Consider the following 22,567-nt stretch of genomic DNA (forward strand, 5'->3'; position numbering starts at 1 on the left):
AGCACAGATGGACCAAATTATCAAGATCAGAACCTGGCTCTTACTATACAGCCACTGTTATAAGAAGATTTTTTTTTTCACTCAAAAAGCTGTTTAATTATGTGTATTAAATAAAGCATTACTGTTTTCTAAAGTAAACATTCCCACTGGGCATTCCTTTCATCTTGCATAATTATATTGCACTGGGAAGACTTCGTTTGTGTTCTCTAAGTTTACACACAGCTATTACTGCTTTTTTTATACAGCTCACACATCTGATCCACAATTCTAGAGCAGTGTTTCCCAACTGGGGGGCCATATGGCCCCCGGGGGGGGCCAGGATAATCCAAGGGGGCCACAGGTGAACATTATGTAAATGGGGGCACAGCAGGGGGCTAGGAGGTCACAGAGGGAAGTGAGAAGAAAAGAAAAGAAATATTTTAAAAAAAAGAAATCCTGATTGGCTGGCTATCTGCTTGGCCAATCACAACCAGGTAAGGGGGCATCCCACCAAGAGGCAGCCTACCTTTTTGCCACCTGCATTTTCTTGGAGCAGTCCTGGTTTGTTTCCAGCAAGGGAGGGTGATTGCTGAGGCTCCCATTTTGCCCACTGCTTGTAGCTGCCACCAGCGCTGGGCCAGGTGGCAGCCTGGGCCTGACTCTGCAAGGCGCGGGGTGTAATCCACCCCAGCGTCTAGCAGATCAGGGCCTTCAGATGTTGCCAAGGGGAACAGCAAAGAACCTGCACAAGCAATGCTGACACCAAACCCTACATATAGTAAGTACAGTGGTGCCTTGCAAGATGAAATTAATTCGTTCTGTGAGTTTTTTCGTCTTGCAAATTTTTCGTCTTGCGAAGCACGGTTTCCCATAGGAAACCCTGGGTATTAACGGTTTTAAGAAAAAGGAAACAAACTTGCAAGACGTTTTCGTCTTGCGAAGCAAGCCCATTGGGAAATTCGTCTTGCGAAGCAACTCAAAAAACCAAAAACTCTTTCGTCTTGCGAGTTTTTCGTCTTGCGAGGCATTCGTCTTGCAAGGTACCACTGTAAAATAGAAACATCGCCACCCGACCCCCCCATCTCCCCCCCACCTCTTTCTACCAGTAGGATGGGGGGGGGCACAGGAAGGAAACATTTGGAAGGGAGCCATGATCAGAAAAAAATGGGAAACACTGCTCTAGAGCACAGTCTTTCAAAACATCACAAACAGAAAAATATCTATGTCTCCTTTCTTTGTCACCAGAGTCTTCTTAAGGGACTCACAAGAGGGTGCCATTTTCATTGCCAAACCTTACTTAAAGGTTTGGTGAAACAAACTGTTCAGCTTTATCTGTTGCAGAACACACATAAATTATAGAGTAACAATATGGGCAATAGTTACCATGGATTTAAAAAGCAAATGTTGCTTAATGTGAGTCAACCATTCAAAGAATATGCCTATGAAGTTTATCCTATGATAGGGTGCAAATATATTAGTCTGATCCTTGGATAATCAAGTTTCTTAACTTTGACTAATTCCTAGATTCATTGTTGCCTACTACAAATGCAGGGCAACAATATTTATTGTAATTGAAGAATACTATAATTGAAGAAAAGGCTGTGATTATTTATTTTGATAAACCTAAGCACAGATGATGGTAGAGAGCTGGCAACTGAATGTTTGGTTCCATTATACTGCTATAGGAAAGTATCCATTTTAAAATGCTGGACCCTGAATGGCAGTTCTGCAAACAAAATGCCTTTTTTTTCTTTTAGAAATATATATGGAGTGCCGTCCTATTCACTCAGAACAAAAATAATTTGCATCATTATTGGAGGAAACAAATATCCAGTGGCTAAAAAGGGAGAAACAAATCATGGGCATACTTCCTGGTTCTAGTCACTGAAACTAGGGATACCTAAACTAACAAAAGTGGTTGATTTAAAAAAACCTGCTGTCTTAAGCCAACTACATCTCACTAGATCAAAATCTAGCAGACAAGCAGTTAACCACCAATGCACTGAATACTGATTTTAAAGATTGTTTTGTTTCTCAGAGAGGGCCTGGCTCTTCAACCAAGACTTCCTCTTGTGGCTTATTTTGAGAGAAACAAGCCAACATTCTGGCTTGTTTCATTCTGCCTTGGGAAAAGGAAGAGCAGGACAAGAGCAATTTGTCCAGCAGCACCCTTGGTCATTCATGGCAAGCCATAGTTTGGCTTCCTGTAACATGTGAACCAAGCCATTTTTTCATTCAAAGGCTAAGAAGGAATGCAGGAATTGAAGAAACTTACAAAGATAGTATTAGATTTGCCAGTTTTTAAAGACTTTTTTTTAACTAGAAGAACTAGCAAAAACAAAAAAACAAGCACACACCACTTTAGTCAGTCTAAAGTTTTAATATACAATAAGTGACTGTTATAATTTTCTTGTACCAGAATACAAAGAAGATGCTTAAACGTACTGTATAATGAATAAACTGAGAGAAGTCAACAAAATAAGGTATTTACTAAGATTCAGACCGAAGTGCCAAAGCTGCCTGTTTTCAGAACATGAAAGAGAGACTACATTCAGTTTCAAACTTTATGAACACATTCCTCAAATACCAGTAATATTAAAGGTCTCAGAAGAGGCAAGACCTTTTCCCCCAACCTTAACATCAGTTTAATCCTTGGAACAGCTGATTAAAAAATGCCTGTAGTTTAGTTGAACTTGTCAGTTTGAGGAGAAAATCCAACATTCTGAAGGAGAAAAGCTGAAATCGTGAAACAGCTTTTACACTATTGATAAGTCTGAAACTTTTAGAAATCTCACTTCATGTTTGCTCCTTCAAATTCTAACATTTCTGCTGCAACAACATACAGTAATTCTTAAAATGGTTATTTAACTCATTTTCACAAGGCCTGCACCATTTCATCATTTGAAATATTCCTTTGGTTAATATGGGTTACAAACTTTGATTAGAATCACAGAATTATAGAGTTGGAAGGGACCATAAGGATCATCTAGTCCAACACCCCAGTGTCCTTTCATATTGTCCAGCTTGAGTGCTAATATTTACAGGAGAACCCCGGTTAGGGTCTCCTACCCAATAAGATCGCTATGGTGGGGACTCATGGGTGGGCTTTATGGGTGTGATCCCACGCCTCTGCAATGACATTCCCTCTAAACCATGTCGTATCATGACATTGTTCTCATTTTATCATCGGGTGAATACACACATCAGCAGGGGGAGGGGGCTTTGAGAGAAGGTTCGGCTATTGCCATTTGGTTTGTATGTAATTTATGTTGGCTTGTTTTAATATAGTTTATTGATTTTAGTTTTAATTTTGTGTATTTCTACCCTTGGACCTGCAGGTGAAGGGTGGTCTATAAATATGATAGATGATAGATAGATAGATAGATAGATAGATAGATAGATAGATAACTGCCTAGTTTATCTTTTCATCTCTATCTTTTGACTATATCATTTAGAAATCAAATAATTTAGGTAACAAAAAAGCCAGTAATATAAAAAATCCATATGACTAAATCTACAGTTCCTTTTGAGATAAGTGTTATCCGAAGATGGATTTGAATGTTCCTTGTCCCTGGGAAAGCCAAGTCATCAAAATCCAGAGGTTGGAGGTATCAATTATCTCTGCAGTTACAAACTGCGCATCACATACAGCAGTGAGTCGCTCATCACTATTCCTCAAAATCACAAATGTACTGTTTTTCATAGTACACTCCAAGTGCTTTGGCTCCTATGAAAATGAAGTAATTGGAAGCCTCACACAAGCTTCAACAGAATTGTAAATTGCTACACACCGCCCACATAGCTTTGAGTGCTTGAGTGTGTGTGATTAGGAGGGCTGATGCATGATCACACCAAATTCCTTCCCTTAACTCACAGATCAAAAACTTGCCCTCTCAGCTACATTCTTCTTTAAACAGTCACTGTTACCCTGGTAACCCTATGCTGCTGACACAGGCAGCTGGTCCATTTAAAGTCAGCCCTAGCTGGCAACCAAAATGTTTGTTCAACCAGTTGGGAATAGTTTCTCTCAATTCCAGAGAAGTTGCTGCTTTGTACTTTTCAATGCCACCCCCATTTAAATGTTTTCATTTTGACACATTTTTTTAAAATACAAACTTAAACTACTCTGATTATTTATACACTGTTTTATTCTTAGAAATACAAACTTACTGCAAAGCTTTAAAAACTTATGCTCAAATATAAGAGGGAAGGAGAAGGGAACCCATTTTAATTTTTTTAAGTACACATAGCAAAAGCAATCAGATTCTTTTGTCTTCTGCATACATCTATAGTACAGATTGTTGTAAATATGAATGGAAGCCTTCTGCAAAAAAATATCTGAGTTCAAACCCCATTTCATGAATTTCTGGTAGCCAAAAAAATGTATTTTTCCTGAATCAAGATTATAGGAACACATTTCAGTTACTTTGTAAGTTATCTCATAGAATACAATTTGTCTGCTTTGGCTTTTACTGGTAAAAAGAAGGGGGAAATGCAGTCCAGATATTGAGGTCCTTTCTTAATAAAGATAGGAATGAAATTACAAATCCTCCAACTGTCCCTGCCAGACAAATACAGATAATGAGCCAACTTTATTTCAAGTGCTCAAAGATGTCCAGTTCTGCCCATTCACCCTCCCAGTTTAGTGCACTCTAGTCTTTACTTGATTAGGTAGAAATAATTTCTTTTGCTAACCACTTAATTTTATTGCTGAGATAATCAAATGGTACAAGGCCATAGCATGGGCTAACACTCCATGGCTCTGAAAAGAAGGATGGCCAACGTCTTAAGTCTGTGAAGATCTCTCCATTAACAGTGGTAGAAACACTGGAGAAGATTTTTAACAGGATTTTATGAGGTTAATATCAACTAAGCACTTGTGCGCCACCTGGAAAGCACACAATACAAATGCAAAGAACTTTACAACCTACAAGTAGGCATTGCCAAAGCATTCTGCTTTCTATTTACATGCTTTTTTTGAATATGAAATGTCTTAAGAGTATTGGGGGGGGGGACCTTCCCACACCTATCAAGAGGTAATCTTTATGCTGAGAGTTCTTATACTTTACAGTGCTAGCATACTAATCTTGACTGTCAAAGCAACCAATAATGAAAGCAAACAAGCAATAATCTCTACTGGATGTGACTGAAACATGTAAACATCGGTACTGAGTCAAACAGGGTTTATTACTATTGCAGTACACAGAAAGAAGTAGTAGCAGACTTAAAATTGGGCCTTATGCCATTTACAATAATGCACACGCAAAAGCCAGTCACCTGCTTTTTCTTGTCTCCTGTTCCTAAATCTGGCTGCACATCAGGGAGATCCTCTCCTTCCATTCTGGTAACCATGCCATATCCAATTCAAATCATTCTTACTTGCTTTTCTTATTAGTTTACTGGCAGTCAATACATTTTTCTGTATCAAAAAATTAAATCCACAAACTGTTCAGGAAAAAGTAATTGCAAGGACAGAATATGTGTCATTATGTTTCACTGTCCATTGCATTTCTCTTGAAATTGCTTTCATGCTGCATACAGAGTTGTCTTAGGACATTGACACCTCAAGATAAAAGTAGTTGCCTGGTGGGGAGGGGAATATTTCTTGTTTGGATACTTCTAGAATCCAAAGAGATATTTAAGCTTAGGCTCTGTTGAACTTGATAGGAGGACTAGTGTGTCATCTAACAACAGTGTAAGATTCACAGAATTGGAAACAGTTCTTTATTTTCACTGCTGGTGCCAGAATCCTCTCCTTGACAGAAACAGTATGCCAAAAGTACTTATTAAGGAGTAAGATAATCCAAGTCAGTTCCCATACGAATATTTTCTTGTAACCCCAAATTTTCTGGAAAGTATTGTTGGCCAAAAGCAGCCTCTACAGGAACTAGTGAGTTAACCTTGTTGGACTGTGATGACGCAAAAGTAGCTCCAACATGCTATCCTACCGCTTGTCCAGCACCTAGTACTACTTGGGAGAGACAAGGGGACTCTTCAAATACCTTGCAGACCTCCAATAAGCTTTCTTTTCCCTGTCTAGCCACAAAAGCATGCCAATCTTTGTTGTTTACATACAAAGCAGAATCCTGCCAGAAATCCCTAGTTCTACAGAAAAAGGTCCATTCTAATATGCCATCTGTCCATTTCAAATTCTTTAAACAGGACACTGTGAAGGAACACTCACAGACTTATGAACCCAGCTCCTGACAGTCATAAAATCATAGAGTTGTAAGGGACCCAAGGGTCATCTACTCCAACCCCCTGCAATGCATCCTCCTCTATATAGGTAAAGGTAAAGGTACCCCTGACCATTAGGTCCATTTGTGGCCGACTCTGGGGTTGCGGCGCTCATCTCGCCTTATTGGCTGAGGGAGCCGGCGTACAGCTTCCGGGTCATGTGGCCAGCATGACTAAGCCGCTTCTGGCGAACCAGAGCAGCGCACAGAAATGTCGTTTACCTTCCCGCCAGAGCGGTACCTATTTATCTACTTGCACTTTGACGTGCTTTCGAACTGCTAGGTTGGCAGGAGCAGGGACTGAGCAACGGGAGCTCACCCCGTTGTGGGGATTCGAACTGCTGACCTTCTGATCGGCAAGTCCTAGGCTCTGTGGTTTAACCCACAGCACCACCAGCGTCCTACTCCAATTAGATAACAACAAAATTTGTGTTTGCCACCAGCTTCATGCCTCCCTGAAGGGAGAGACAGGGCACCTTCAGTGCCTCTGAAGTCCAGTGAGACTTCAGGGGTAAGTCTGAGCTGAAATGGGTAGACATGGAGGAACACTTGATATGACTGCAGCAAGCAACTTTTCTTTCTTATCTCCACTCTATAGCTGCCTTTCTACATATAGTACCAAAGGTGGCTAATGGTAATAATAAAAATACAGTAAGTCCATTTTATAGTTAGTAGAGAACACAAATCAAAGCCACATCGCACATAATAAGATGAGCTGTAAAACCTATTAAGGCAAGCTGCAAATTAAGAAGTCAAGTCAGCTGAACCAGCCTGTCTAGGTTGCTTTTTTAAGTCTTTGTCAAGAAAGTGGAAGGGCACCTGAAATTGGCTAGACAGCCTTCCCAGGGAAGGACTTCCAAACTTTGGGCACAGCCACCAAAAAGGCCCCAAGCCCTATTCACTAAGAGGTACATAATTACCAAAGACCTGGTTTTGCTCCCATGGTTCAAAGACAGCCATTGCCGCAATAAATGTCTCAATGGTTAGGAAAAGTGGGAGGGAGGGAAAATTGATGTTCACACTTGCCACCTCTCTGAGAAAAAACAGCATCTAGGCTCCAAGAAGAATGGAGTGTGTAGTTAAAAGGTATGAAGTCTGCCTATCAGCTGCGTGAATTACTCACCAGCAAGCAGTGCTTAGCTCCAACATTGAGAATGGAGTATGTTCTGGAGAGGTAGAAAACTAACCGGCAACTCCCCTAAGGCAAGTTCTCACCCAACTGTCTTAATAATGGTTCAATTTGCTTGTGGTTTCCAAGATTGCCACCTGGTGAATCTTTAGGAAGCTGATTTTCAAATTATTAATGCTAGTGCAACAAAGGAGAATATACCAATAATTCATCTGAAAGGCATCGCTTTTAATATTAAGATAAACTTGCTATACTTTTTAAAAATTTGATCATTTATGGAATAGCAGCAATGCCATGAACTCAACATCAAATCAGCTATACTGTATATGGAAATGCTGATAAGTCTGCCTCTTACAGGTATTAAGGAAGCTGTTGTTCTGAATGTTTCATGAAACAATCATTTTATTCTTTCTTACTACTGATTTTTGTACACTGCTATGGGAGTCTTCTCTGCTAATGAGCAGGGTATAAATGCTTCAGATAAATACAATCTGTTTTTATGCAATACAAAAGTTCACAAGAAAGAAAGAAAGAAAGAAAGAAAGAAAGAAAGAAAGAGAAAAGAAAAGATGTTTATGTCTGAAAAATAACCAGAGTGGAGTGCACAAGGTTTTAAACAGAACTTAAGATTCATCCCTTGCGATTTACTTTAGGTGAAAACTTTGCATCATTATTCCTAAACACATGACACAAAGTCAATCTGTTGAAACTAGTGGAACAAACTTCCACATACTGGGGGAGGTGGATTACAGTATTAGTAATTCCACACTGTACAAGCCTTTAGATCAGAGCTGGAAGAATGTTTCAAATTCTTAGACATGAGCCTCAGATTAAGGACTATTTCTGCACGTAAACACGTTTGAAGATAACCTTTATAAGGTATAATGTACTTTAAGAGTCTTACTAGGCTGTTCCTGGCCCAGAGCTAGCTATGCTTTTGAATAGCCTTACTCTTTTTTTCTTCCAGCCACTAGTAATGTTCCACATAATGCAGAATGATACTTTGAAATTTCAACTCTTTCAAGGCAAGCAGGCAAAGGTGGAAAGAGGCCATTAAGTTGCTGATCCAGAAATGCTTCTAAACCCTCAGCCTAGTGTAGGGGTTCCCAAACTGCGGTCGGCAGGCCACCAGTGATCCATGGACTTCATTCAGGTGGCCCACAACATCTCTGTTAATAATCTGATACAATAGAAGAAATTAAAGAAGCAAGAAAATACAATAAAAAGCATACAGCATCTAGCAAAATGCACCGTAATTGCTACAGCAGGCAGAAATGTCATTAAATGATCCACGAAAACCCTTAGCAATTTTCAAGTGGTCCATGGACGGGAAGTTTGAGAACCACTAGTCTAGACTCTAGTAGGTATAGCCTGCTGAGGAATCAGGCAACAGTACTAAAACAGTCGTGGTGTTATTGTGTGACACATGAACATTAGAAAAAGTCTGCTGTTGGACTTGGCTGCAATATCTAAACAGCAATTCTCTACCCATGGCAGGGCAGTGGCTTTTGCACCTCCAATATCCTATGCAATTGAGAAGTACCGTATTTTTCGCTCTATAGGATGCACTTTTTCCCCTCCAAAAATTAAGGGGATATGTTTGTGCATCCTATGGAACGAATGCAGGCTCCTTGGCTTCAGCAATAGCAACACGAAGCCTCCGAAGCGCAGAGGGAGTGGTCCCTCTGCGCTCTGGAGGCTACATGTTGCTTTTGCGCACCGACCCCTCCCGCTCTCCAGGCTTCAGGGATAACCGCCTGAAGCCTCTGGAGCGCAGCGGGACCTCACGCTGCACTCCAATGGCTTCGGGTTCCTTTTGCTGAAGCCGGGAGAGCAAGACTCTCCTGGCTTCAGCAGAGAGGGAGAGCTGTGCAGCGCCCCTTCAGCGAAGCGGGAGGCGAAATGGAAGGGGCTCTGTTTCTCCTGCCATTTCGCTGAAGGGGTGCTGAGCAGAGAGGGGGAGATTTTTTTTTCTTGTTCTCCCCCTCTAAAACAAGGTGCGTCCTATGGTCGGGTGCGTCCTATAGAGCGAAAAATATGGTAAATGTAGTCACTATGCCCCACTGGGCATCATGTCACATCATGTCAAGTTAGAAAACCTATTCTCTTGTAGCTTGTTTTTAAACTTCCACCACTTTATTTTGAGTCAACTACGGTCCATCAGTCAACTAAGGCACAGTTCTTTTCCATAGCAACAGTCCAAATTTCTTCTCTCTCTGATCTTCTACATTTCATGAACACACACTTCATATACTGATTTCCAGCTTCCACCTATCCTTAAAGAGAAATACAGAAAAAAATCCACCTTTGTCATTCATAGCTGACGCAGACTGATACGAGGCTGTCTGCGAACAATAATTAGGAGCAAAATCCCAAAATCTCCAACTCTGGCCCCAGCACATACTATCTTCCATGGAAATTCACCTTGCATCGTTTCTAATTACTTATTCACTTGCTTTCTCAGTCACATTAACTATACAACTAGCGCAAACGGTACACCCACACCTCTATGGAGTACAGGGGTCTTTCTTTGGCTTATCTCTTTAAGCCACTGGTCATGCCAGGTGTGCAAAAGTTTAACTCTGTAACAGACATGCAAGAAACAATTTGTTTTGTACAAACAGTACTCTTAGGGTACATACAGTGAAGACAATTATGAACTATGCACTTAAAAAAAAATAGAATCTCCACACCAAGAAAAAAATGAACTAGGCATTCACTCTTAATGTTACACTTCTCCTGCATGTGTGTAATTTGCTAAACTCCTATTCTGCATTACTTCTACAAATTTATGGTTTGGGATTTTTTTTGTCTGTGCTACACATCTTTCATGATAAAGAGATGGTGTTAAGAGCAAGGGTGCTAACAACTGCGCAAAACAGTAATACGTAACTTTGCATGGCACACAAGCTCACCCACCTAGCCCATTTAGGAGCAACGTAGCTTGTCACAAACAGCATCTGCAAGTGTTCAGATAGCTCTAAAATCAGGAGGAGGAGGAGGAGTCTTTTTAAAGATGAGATTCTCAGGACTGTGAATACACTGACATGAAGAAGACAAAGAGCTGTGCAGTTACTGTGAAGGTTGATAAACTTGTCTCTCATTGAGATTTTTCATATTAATATAATGTACAGTATCTGCTTTGTAGGAAACCATGGCAAAGTCAAAATCATCATCCTCTGCAAACCCCTTTGAGAACGTGCTATTCAAACTAGCTTAGACATTTACATATTGGGCTTGCCAATCAGAAGGTTGGTGGTTTGAATCCCCGCGACGGGGTGAGCTCCCGTTGCTCAGTCCCTGATCCTGCCAACCTAGCAGTTCAAAAGCACGCACAAAAATGCAAGTAGATAAATAGGTACTGCTCTGGCAGGAAGGTAAACGGAGTTTCCGTGTGCTTATCTGGTTTCGGTATTCCGTTGCACCAGAAGCGGCTTAGTCATGCTGGCCACATGACCCGGAAAAACTGTCTGCGGACAAATGCTGGCTCCTTCGGCCTATAAAGCGAGATGAGCGCTGCAGCCCCAGAGTCGTGTGCGACTGGACTTAACTGTCAGGGGTCCTTTACCTTTTTACAGATTATTCATTTTGAATTAAAAAACATAGTTTTTACAGCTCCTCCCCAAGCTAAATTTGAATTGGTGGGGGTGGGGGGCTTAAAAGACAGAGGGCAGTATCCAAGTAGTTCTGTTACCACAATAAGAACTTCCTTCCCCCTCCATCTCCCCATGTGCCTGCCACACTCTCCCCAAATCTGCTCCAAAGGTTTGGAGAACCCCAATAACATATTTAGGGGATGTACAGGGAAAAGAAGTTCCACTGCATAGCCAGAAGTACCTACACTAATGGAAGCATTTGATTGGATACTTCGCATATCTTCCACTTGCTGAAATAAAAAGGTCTTGTTGTGCTGCCTGAAATATATTCAGGGCCAATGATTAAGAGTTGCAGAATGGGCTGGAAAAAGGGATAATGGAACAGATTTGACCAAATGAAACTTAAGTAGAGAAGCTTAGAGGGCAAAGCCATAGTGCTAGCCATCATCACTCAGTGCCAACCAGACTATTTGTTATGGTACTGCTGTCAAAATTGGAAACGGTTACATTAATTATTACTAGTTAATACTATTATTCTTTATATGATTTTTTACCCACCCTTCACCATGATGTGCCAGGGCAAGTTACAACAATTTAATTTAAGCAAACCTCACCCTTATTGAAATACAACACAATAAAGCCAATAAAGTTAGCTAAGGATCACTGGACTGTCAATATTTCAGTCCCGAGCTGGAAAAATATTGTACTCTTGCAATATTGTTCCCTTCTCCCACTCCCCCCCCCCCAGAAATTTATTCAATGGGTTGGTATTTTTTTTCTTCAAAATATTCTTTGAGAATGGCAAAATTCATTATCAAAAATTAACTACCCATCAGCTGACACAGAATACCAGAAAAACAAAATAGCTCTGCAAGAGGTGTTCCAAGTTGCTCTGGGTTTCTGTTTGGAAAATAAAATGCAGAGTATAAATAAAAACGTAAAAACACTTTAAACAAAAACTTTAAAAACAAAGCTTTTATTTTGTTACATATAACTTCTGAAGTATTTAGCAGTGTAACCTCAGATGGACTTTGTCAAAATAAATAACTACATAAACAAACAGTATGGTCCCTTGAACAGCCCACTCTCAGCTAAGATTCCTCAAAACATGTTTGGAACTGACTCAAATAAGGACATTTAAACAGGCAATTAATGAAGTCCATGCATATTATTCCAATAATATTCACACTGAGAGCAGGCTATTGTTCCCTACTCAGACCTTATTGTTTAGGTTTTTCCATGGTTTAGTTTTTTCTCCTCCTAGGAACAAGTCAAACAAACCTAAAACCACTTGCAGCTACATCTTTTTAACTGGTGTAGTATACAACCTACTTTGGAAAAACATTTGGCACAGATGAACCTAAGTGCTTAGTTGCTCAAATACAGTCTCTTATTTATCCCTCCCCACTAGGAAAGCTTGATATTTTTCAGTGCATAAAAGCTAACACTATTTTCAGTTCTTGGATTAAATCCAAGTTTTGACATTTTCAGTGACTAGCATTTGTACATATTTGTGATGGAAAAGCAAAACACAACCCTGATGAATCACACACATTTATTTAAGTAGTTGGTTAAAAGTGAAATATTTATTTTTAAAAAAGATTATATAATCCAAGGACTTCCATCCTAAAACATGCTTACTCAGAAGAGAACCCCATGTCTACATAGCGGGATCTACTAGAACAGGTCAATCGGGATCGACTGGTCGATCCCTGGGAACTTGCAGTCGATTGCTGGCTCATTTTCCTTTGCTTTTGCCTAAGAGCACCCGGCTCAGATTTTTTTGTATGTTCTCTATTGTGTGTTTGTGAGTATTGGTATGATTATTTTTATCCTGACTTTCCATAGTTGTCCTCTCACCACCATTTTATTCCCACTACTATCCTAACATGTAAAATAAACCGAGAGAAAGTAAGGCAGGTCAGTCACTCATTAAATCTCTTGGTTAAGCAGGAATTTGAACTTGTGTCTTAATCATCTGAATTCCAGCAGTCTAAATATGCCACCACCCAGGCTGTGACTAGGTGAGTAATTCTCAGGCTAATCACAACAATAAGCCAACAAAGGCTTATTGTAACAAAGCTGTTATAGATGTTATTAAAAATAAACAATTAAGCTGAAGTCACAGCAGGAAAAAGGGTAGTAAGTAAATGTTATAATTCCATGAGAAAAGTGAGCAATAATCATGACTATGTGCTTTGACTTTTGCAAGATAAATGCAGCTACCTGCCACTAAACTAAGGTTGTTGTTTTTAATTTTAAAAAAAAATATCACTGTAGCATGTTTTTAATTTGTTACAGATTAGCATGATCTAGTAACTAACAGGGGACACGGGTGGCGCTGTGGGTTAAACCACAGAGCCTAGGGCTTGCCGATCAGAAGGTCGGCGGTTCGAATCCCCGCGGCGGGGTGAGCTTCCGTCTTTCAGTCCCAGCTCCTGCCCACCTAGCAGTTCGAAAGCACCCCTAAGTGCAAGTAGATAAATAGGTACCGCTTTATAGCGGGAAGGTAAACGGCGTTTCCGTGTGCTGTGCTGGTTCGCCAGAGCAGCTTCATCACGCTGGCCACGTGACCCGGAAGTGTCTTCGGACAGCGCTGGCTCCCGGCCTCTTAAGTGAGATGAGCGCACAACCCTAGAGTCGGACACGACTGGCCCGTACAGGCAGGGGTACCTTTACTAGTAACTAACAGATCAGTTACCGTAATCTAAAGCATATTATACATGTCAATAATTAAGAAAACTGATTAAGAAAATTGCCCTTCTCTGTAAATATCCCATTTAAAAATGGGAAAGAGAAGAGTGAGTACAGTCCAAATTTCTACTCTAGCTTGGAGAAGTCCCTCAAAACAAGGATCTGAAAATCTTAGGTAGTAGGTATCGGCAAATTGTAAACATATACCTTGAAACATCCACTATGACTTCAAAAACTTTCACCTCACAAAAAACCTGAGCTAAGATCATTCTATGCAACAGGTTTCTGGATGTTACTTTGCAACTACATAACACACATATAAGCAATACATTACAATTGAAACTTATTCGCAACCGCACATACTCTTCTGCTTCCATCTTCCATCAAGAATGTTAACACAAAATCTATTGTCTACAACCGAGCTGCATGTATGATACAACTCCATCTGCTCAGATTCATGAGACAGACTCTGATAGCTTACAGTTTAGACCTATCAAATGAAGTGAGAAAGCAGATCTATAAGGCCAGATGGGACCCAGCAATAATCTACTACTGCAGAGCCATAGAAGAAGAAAAAATACAGAACCTCAGTTGTTCTAACCTACTGCTCCCAGCTAAACCACTAAAATGTGTCAATGATCTACCGCCTATCCTGCAAAATGACACATCCCTCTCAAAGGTTTGGATGGTAGACCTGTACTTCATTACAGCCAGCCCACCAAGCCAGCCTAAAAAAACTACTTACCAGCAACAACAGGCCACATAACAGACACACAAATAAAGGGACCAAATTTGGCAACAAACTGAGATGCCAACTTTGTCCCCACATGTACTCAGGCAATGAGAATGTCAATCACAACATTATGTTAATCACTGGTGTATCTTCCAATGCCCTGCTGCATTCCTTCTTTATGCAAGAAAAATAAACGGACACAATCTGACATCAGAAATGGAAATATCCAAAATCCAGTAAGTGAACATTTCAACCCACCAAGACACTCTGAAACTGACCTTAAGGTGGCCATATTGAATTAAAAGAAAAAGGAAGACTGCAATGTGAAACCACCAAATTGCAACTCATCAGGCAATTCAATTTCATCAGTTCCGGCTTGAATTGAGATTATGATTTGTTATCACACTATATTTGTTAATAAACTTACCAACTCACCAGTAATGCCTGGTTAACTAGACAGGGTAACTATTTTTCCTTTGAGGACATCACCATTTTCTATTCTCCCTGATCCCATCATCCTCTGAATTCACTCCTCTATATCCACCTTCCCCCATTTATATGTGTGCTTGCCAATTTAGGGTTACACTTGGCTACCATTCTGGAATCAGACTAAGAAAAGCTCCAATGCAGACCCACACATTTCTACTTTCTATGATCACCACTGATGATGCTATTAGGCCACCTTTCTCCCAATCTCAGAGTGGTAGTGGTGGGCAATGATCTCAGCCTGCTCAGAGCTTCAACATTAGGTGAAAGAACTGGAGCCAGAGCAACTCAGTCACATAGTGGCCAAAACATCAAGCTCCAGACCTTACAGAAAGGGAGGTAGAAAGGTTATTTGGCTGCTGTTGGCCAAACAACAGCAACTAAAGGATTTTACATTTTTTTGACTTTGATCCGAAGCCAGCCAAAAACGGTGGAGCCCGATAATATGAAATACAATTATATGACTAACATTTTCACAAGCAATAAAAACTGATGTTCCTTAAGTAGCTTTGACAGGCTCACACACCACCTTCTCAAGGAATGACCCATCCAGCTGCCTAGGCATGCTTCCCCCCCCCCCCATTTGGCATCACTACTACTGATGTAGGAGCTTTTTCTCTCCCATCCACCAGCATATTTTTAAAATAAATAAATGAAAGCATTCAATGGATGGTAAAAAATGTTCGCTAGTTGCAAACACATAGTTCAGAGTGTTTGCAATTAGACAGGTATGAAAAATAAATTCTCTGCAATCCAATCTGTTTCACTTTCCTGTACCGCTAAACAAACAGCTTGCCACAGCTGCAAATGGCAGATATGGTCATTAAAGTAATGCAGCAAACACTAGATAATTTTTCTTTAAACATTTTTTATATAAAGCTCAATTTGGCATTTCTTAGAAAGAAGAGCCAATTTTTCTCTTGCCCTAATATTTCTACCCTCTGATATTTCTTCTTCCATCTCTGAAGTTGGCAAGAGATCACTGAATGACATCTCTGTCTTTACTGACTCAAAGTCAATAAATATTCCATGGCATTAGGTGCCCTGTAGAAACAGGGGGGGAAATCCATTCCATTTGAAGTCTTTAGGCATTGTTAAAGAGAAGTAACAAGAATAATTCATGCACTTAATGTCACATGTGCAGAGTAATACTATGTTCACATTACACTGAGTGGGACCAAAGATATGACAACCTCTATGCTAGCAGAGCAGCTGACTTGTTCAATGCATGCTCGTCCCAGGAACAGAGGGGGAAATATGCAACCAGGAAAAAAAAACCTTAAAGATGCAGAGTTCCTGTAAACAGCATCCACCACTCAGGGACTCTGCTGACAACACCAACATGCCACCCATAAAGGCAACCAATGAACTCACAATGAGGAATACACACCCTGCACCACCAAACGCAATATGACGCCATAGCACCAACAGCACACAGAAAGCATAGATCCTGCTATTGCAAGTTCCCAGGCAGCCCAAAAGATAGGAGCTCAAATGGAGTTACCCTTCTCACAAGTACTAATTTATGACACTTAAAGGGAAGGAATAAAAAATACAACACAGCACCCTCATAGCTCCCTGGAACAAGGGTTTAAGCTCCACCCAGGAAAAACAGGATTGTATCCAATGCAACACTGACTCAACGAAGCTCACACAAAGGGAATCCATCACTGCACCTCCACTGCAATCCATTGAAAAGCACCTATCAAATGTTGGGGCATTCCCAAGAAAAGACTGGGATGATGGCACAGAGGGCTGAAGCAGGGAGGATGAACGAGGACAATATGGTGGAGATACCCTACACCACATCCTAGGTCTTAACTGAAGATCCACCGACCCTCAGGAGAAGCTTCTGATGGGTGAAGGGGTTGAAGGAGGGACAGGAGATGGGGAATTCCCCTTATGCTAGCATCCTTTACCAAATGCTGCACTGGATGCAACCCAATTGGTTGTGTCAAGTTCAGGGCAAAGACTTTCCCAGCAACAGAGCTAGGCAAAACACACATTTTTAATTGAAATTATCTACATAAAATATTATATTGACTATGAAGTAAAAATGCTTTAAATGATAAAAATTTAAAACACAAATATATATTGATCATGTTATTTTCCCCATGCTATCATTTATTAATTTTTATTAATGTAAACATGTAATTCCAAATGCACATGAGTATATTTATACCTTTACAACAACTAAAAACAAATAATACATATTTAAAAAGCTAATTGAGTCCAACTTAGGAAACTGAAGACTACATTAACATTGGATTAGCCTTCAACACAAACAATTTACAAGCTCTTACCTCTTTGATTAGTTAATCATATTACATATGAAAATAACCTTTCTACAGGTGTGTAATGTGTATCAGCATAAACTTGCATTGACCTGGTTGTACAAGTTGTACACTGCCAGATGTTCATTCAGCATTCCAAGATTTTAGTGATTATCACTTAGATTATGCCACACCCCTGGCCTTGCCTTTTTTTAAAAAAATAATAATAATAACAGAAGTCATCTGAAAAACTTACTTTAAAAAATTGTAACCAACCTGAATTTTTTTTAATCAACTTTAGAAAAAGTGCGTATTTAAGTAACACAGGCAGTTAATTAAAAATAAGATCAAGTTACTTTAGAAATAAGAGTTCAACAGTTAAGGAACATGGGTGCTTTCTGTACCCTCTGTACATAAGAACACAAGAGTCCTACAGGATCAGACCAAAGGCCCTAGCCCAGCATCCTGTCCTCAGACTGGCCAACCAATTGCCCATGGGACACCTGCAAGTAGAATCTGAGCTCAACAGCACTTTTTTCACTAGCAATTCCCAGGAACTGGCATTCTGGGGCACATTGCCTATAACAGTGGCGGCAGAACATAGCCATCATGGCTAACAGCCACTGATAGCCTTATCCTCCATGTATTAATCTAATCCTCTTTCAAAGCCATCCAAGTTGGTGGCCATCAGTATCCTTTTGTGGAAGCAAATTCCATAGTTTGACTAAGCACTGTGTGAAGAAGTACTTTCTTTTGTCTGTCCTGAATCTACCAAACTGAATCTTCATTGGATCTCCATGAGTTCTAATATTTTCTCTGACTACTTTTCTCCACACAATGCATGATTTTCATGGAATCAGAGAGTTGTAGAGTTGGAAGAGACCTCGAGGGTATTTTGTCTAACCCCCTGCAATTAAATGTCTATCATGTCCCCTCTGACTAATCTTTTTTCTAAACTAAAATGCCAGAAATATTGTAACCTATCCTCATATGGGAGTTGCTCCAACCCCGGGATCATTTTGGCTGCCCTCTTCTGAACCTTTTCCAGCTCTGTTATAGCTTTCCGAGGTGAGGCAATCAGATCTGTACACAGTATGCAAAGAGTGACCACACCAAAGATATGTATAATGGCATTATGTTATCAATTTTCAATGCCCTTCCTAATGAACCCTAGCATGGAATTTGCACTTTCCACAGCTACTGCTCATTAAGTTCACATACATCTGCATCCAGCCATCCACTACAATCCCAAGGTTGAAAACATTTGAGTTCTTTAAGAACTTACAGGTGGATGCCATCCAGACCCAGTGATTTGGAAGTTTTTATTTTTGTCAATAAGAACTTTGTCTCATTGCACTGCTATTTGCCACTGTTCCTCAGACTCCCTTTCTGTTACAGGGACCTGCCAAACTATCTTATGCTGTGAAGACAAGATGAAAATAAAATTCATTCAGCTTCTCCACAACTTCCTTATCTTCCTTTAGCACACCTTTGTATCCTTTCTCATTAAAAGATTGAACCATCTCCATAGATGGTATCCTGCTATTTAGTGTTTAAGAGCATGATATTTGACCGCAATTGAACTTGTGCCTGCTGCCTTAAGAAATGCCTTTATGGTGCTCAGATGGCCGCTACAATAAGGTTTCATATGATGACAGACTCTGCATATGTGACCAAGCACATCACACAATACTTGTCAATCGTTGTGCCTGTCTAGTTGGCCCTGCACATGGAATCAGCAGCATTTCACAAAAATCTACTTCGAAACTCCTGGCTTTCAACACCCTACCTAGCAATCTAAATTTTATTTCCAGGAACTCTCAACCACATTTCTCCATGTCACTGGTGCCAACATGCACCATGACAACTGACCCTCCCCCAAATCCTATCTACCAGACTACCTAGGCAACAGACATCATCTGCAACCTTCATTCGAGACAGGCAAGTCACCCTGTTGTCTGCACCTCTACCACAAACCCAGCATCTATGTCAGGCATCCCCAACCTTCAGCCCTCCAGATGTTTTGGACTACAATTTCCATCATCCCTGACCACTGGTCCTGTTAGCTAGGGATCATTGGAGTTGTAGGCCAAAACATCTGGGAGCCGCAGGTTGGGGATGCCTGATCTATGTTCCCAATGATGGTCACCCACTACCAGGATCTTCCCCCCAACTGCAGATAAGTAGCTTCCTCAAAGAGACACCTGTCTTCCCCAAGATCCTCCCTGTCCATGACAGAAGGCAAGCTGTCATCGTAGGCATGGGACACACCTATCACATCCCCAAAGGGGACTCAACTAACACTGATGTGATTAAAGATTAAATTTATATTTCAAATGTAAGAAAGAGTTTAACTTGTACCCGTCATTCCAATGTTCAGTATTGCATAGCTCTACTGAATTGTTATTGCATTCTTCCAAGCAAAAATAAATAAATAAATAAATAAATTCTACCCCAACTGTATCTCAGTGTGTCCCCAAACATGTTCATGTGTGTGGTGCCAAAAAAAAAAAAGCACTTAAGTATGCTTCCCTGTATCAGTTGTTATAAAAAAATTCTATGGGACACATTTTTTATCATAATACTTTCTATTTGCTGGCGCAGAACAAAATACTGCCAACACCAGGGATCATTTTTTGTCCTCATCTCCTTTTGGTTTTCAGAATGAAGTCTTTGTATGGGCACTTAAATCTGCTTCCCTAAATCCATGTTCTTCTCCTAACACTATACATTAGCTGAGATGGAAAAAAGGCCTATATTCTCAAAAGAAAATTCAGATTCAATTGGTATTCATTTCGTCCCATAAGTTTTTCATGCACAAAGGGGGGCGGGGGGGGGGCCACACACACACCAAAATCTCTAGATGGTAACTAGCTAAAATGTGAAGGCATTGCTATATTTTATGCAAGTGACAACATTCTGGAAGAATGCAGTTCTACTTCTGCGTAAGTTTTGCCATGAAAAGGCAGGTGAAGATTTTCTTCCAGGTGAAAACAATATACATACACTCACTGCTTTTCTACAGCCAGAACACACATAAGCAACTTTACCCACGGACAAACGGGAAGAAGTGAATGGTCTATGGAGGTTATTCTCCACCCCAGCTAGATAGGATCCAGGAACAAAGTGCCTCTTAACCAAAAAACCAGGAGAAAGAAGCTAGCTGACCCCTGAGACCTACACCTGGGAAAGAAACGCTTGGCGTCAGCACACCTCGACGGTCGCAGCCTCCAAGGCAAATCACCCCGTGTGATTACAGGACCATCCGAACCCCGGGAGGTGCCCAGCCTTAAACCGCAGTCAGGGCGGCAGACTGTTTACACCAGTCCGCCGCCGCCACTTACTCACCCCACCAGAAGCGCTTCACGTTCTGCACACCAAGCACTTTCTCTCTCTCTCTCTCTCTCTCTCTCTCTCTCTCTCTCACACACACACACACACACACACTCCCTCCCTCCCTCAGGCACCCGCCGCCCTTCCCACCCCTCTGCCCCCTCTCCCGAGCCTTGTCCCGGTGTCTGCAAGAAGCGCCGCCGCCTTCCCGCTTCTCTCCCTCGGGTTCTCCTCCTAACAACTGAGGGGGAATGGGCGGGTTTTTTTGGGGGGGGGGAGGAGGAAAGAGACACACACACACAGCCCGCCTTCCCATTCTGCCGCCCCCCGCCGCCGAAAAAAGAAAGCGGCCCCCTCAGCCCGCCAAGCCAGGCCGAGGAAGCGAGCGGAGAAAGCGGAGGGAGCTCCCCGCAATGGAGGCGCCCGGCCCGGGGCAATGGGGGGGGGGGAGCTGCCGCCGCCAAGGCAGATTTCGGCGCTTACCTTCTTCATGAGGCCAAGGCACCTCCGGGTAGCCGAAGGGAGCAGCCCGGAGGAGTCCTTCGCTGCCTGGTCTCCAACCCCGAGAGCTGCCGTTTCCCGAGAGCGGCAGCCACAGGCCTCGCTCTGGGCCGGACTCTGCCCAGGACAACTTCCTAGGCCAAGCGGGCAACTCCTTCCGGAGCAAAGGAACAGAAGGGCTGAAGGGAGAAAGAGCGCGGAGGAGGGGCGGGGGGAGAGCGCCGGTCTCCCTCGGTGTGGGGCTCCTCGCCCTGCCCAGCGGGAGAGGGAAGGGGGAAGAAGAGAGGAGGGCGGCGGCGGCAGCAGCAACCGCCACCCACAGACCGCCTAGGCCTCGCCTTCGAGGGCGCCACCTTTCGCCGTTGCTATGCAACGCCTGCTTTGGGGATGGGGGGGTGGAAGGCGTTTTGCAAGCTCCTGGAAATCACAGCACCAGGAAAGGGGGGAGCGTTTTTTTCAGGGCGGGGGGGGTCACTGTGAGCGCGACGGTTATCCCCTGATTTGCATGTCAACGAAATCGCCTCCTGAATAAATACGCTCGGGCTGCATTCCTATGCAATTCTCCCTTTGCTGAGGGAATTCAGTCAAGAGTCCTGCGCGGCTCCTTAAAAGAGCCTAGCTAGCGAGTTTTGTTATATCGTGGTTTTGAGTCCACGTAAGTTTATGGCATAATAAATGCGTTGGTCTTCTTACGTTCCACACGGCTCTCAGTTGGTTTTGCTGTAAGACTTACTACCACCATTGATTTCTTCTTCTTTTTCTTCTTTTGAGCTGCCATGCATAGGGTTGCACTGTTAGGGTCACAATTGATAAAACAGTTTACATACAAGTGTACTGGTTTCTGTGGTTGATCTTTGCAGAATCCCTTCTCTCCAAGGGCATGGGGGTCAGTGCTTAGGAAGAAATGGGAGGCTGCATTTTTACCTTAGATTTTACTACAACAAGAATAATAAACAAAAACCACTGGAAACTCAAGAGATAATTTCAGCCACAGCAATAGACGTTATTTTACATCTGATGAAATTGGTTCTAGGCAGAAAAAAAAAACCCAACAATAAGACTGCAATTCTTAAACTTCCAAGGGACAAAATTCCCTCCAACTCAGTGGGGCTTGCTTCCAATATAAGATTGTGCAGGAACATCTGTTAACCTTTGAGATGCTGCAATATACTCTTAACGCCAGATAAATGCTGGTGTGAGGTATTCTGATCATATTTCCTCCCTGCTGATTTAACACAGATTATCAATATGTTTACCCTAGTCTTACCTTTAACACCCTAGTGGTGTCCAAACTTTTTTCAAAGAGGGCCAGATTTGATGAAGTGAAAAGGCTACCAAAGGGCCAACCAAAGTTGCTGAGCTTCTTTTAGAATTGAAGTTGTTGAGGGTTTTTTTTAGGATTTTACCCCAGGAAATAAACTGCCGCAGGGGCCGGATTAAACCGACCAGTGGGCCGGATTAGGCCCCTGAAACAGACTTTGGACATACCTGCCCTAAATGGTATGGGGCTAATAACCTTAAAGGCTTCCTGCTGCCATACCTAGAGATAAATTTTGACATGTAGGAGCTCATCATCATTGTTCCCATAGCTACACACTCCAAAGATA

General features: G+C 41.7%; 1 protein-coding gene across 2 annotated transcripts in view; it reads right to left on the reverse strand.

Moving 5' to 3' along the window:
- The window catches only part of FRS2 (fibroblast growth factor receptor substrate 2), a 41,353-nt gene extending 20,252 nt beyond the window's left edge, over nt 1-21,101 (reverse strand). The window contains exon 1 of one of the 2 annotated variants that reach the window (XM_080972013.1): nt 20,943-21,101. The gene's annotated coding sequence lies outside the window, so the exon portion shown is untranslated. Of the gene's footprint in view, nt 1-5,256; nt 5,394-20,942 lie in introns of those variants that run through there. The other variant, XM_080972014.1, reaches the window with a different exon arrangement.
- Nucleotides 21,102-22,567: the final 1,466 nt, after the last annotated feature.

This window comes from Podarcis pityusensis (genome assembly GCF_964106645.2).
Source record: "Podarcis pityusensis genome assembly, chromosome: 10".
In the NCBI taxonomy this organism is placed as follows: Eukaryota; Metazoa; Chordata; class Lepidosauria; order Squamata; family Lacertidae; genus Podarcis; species Podarcis pityusensis.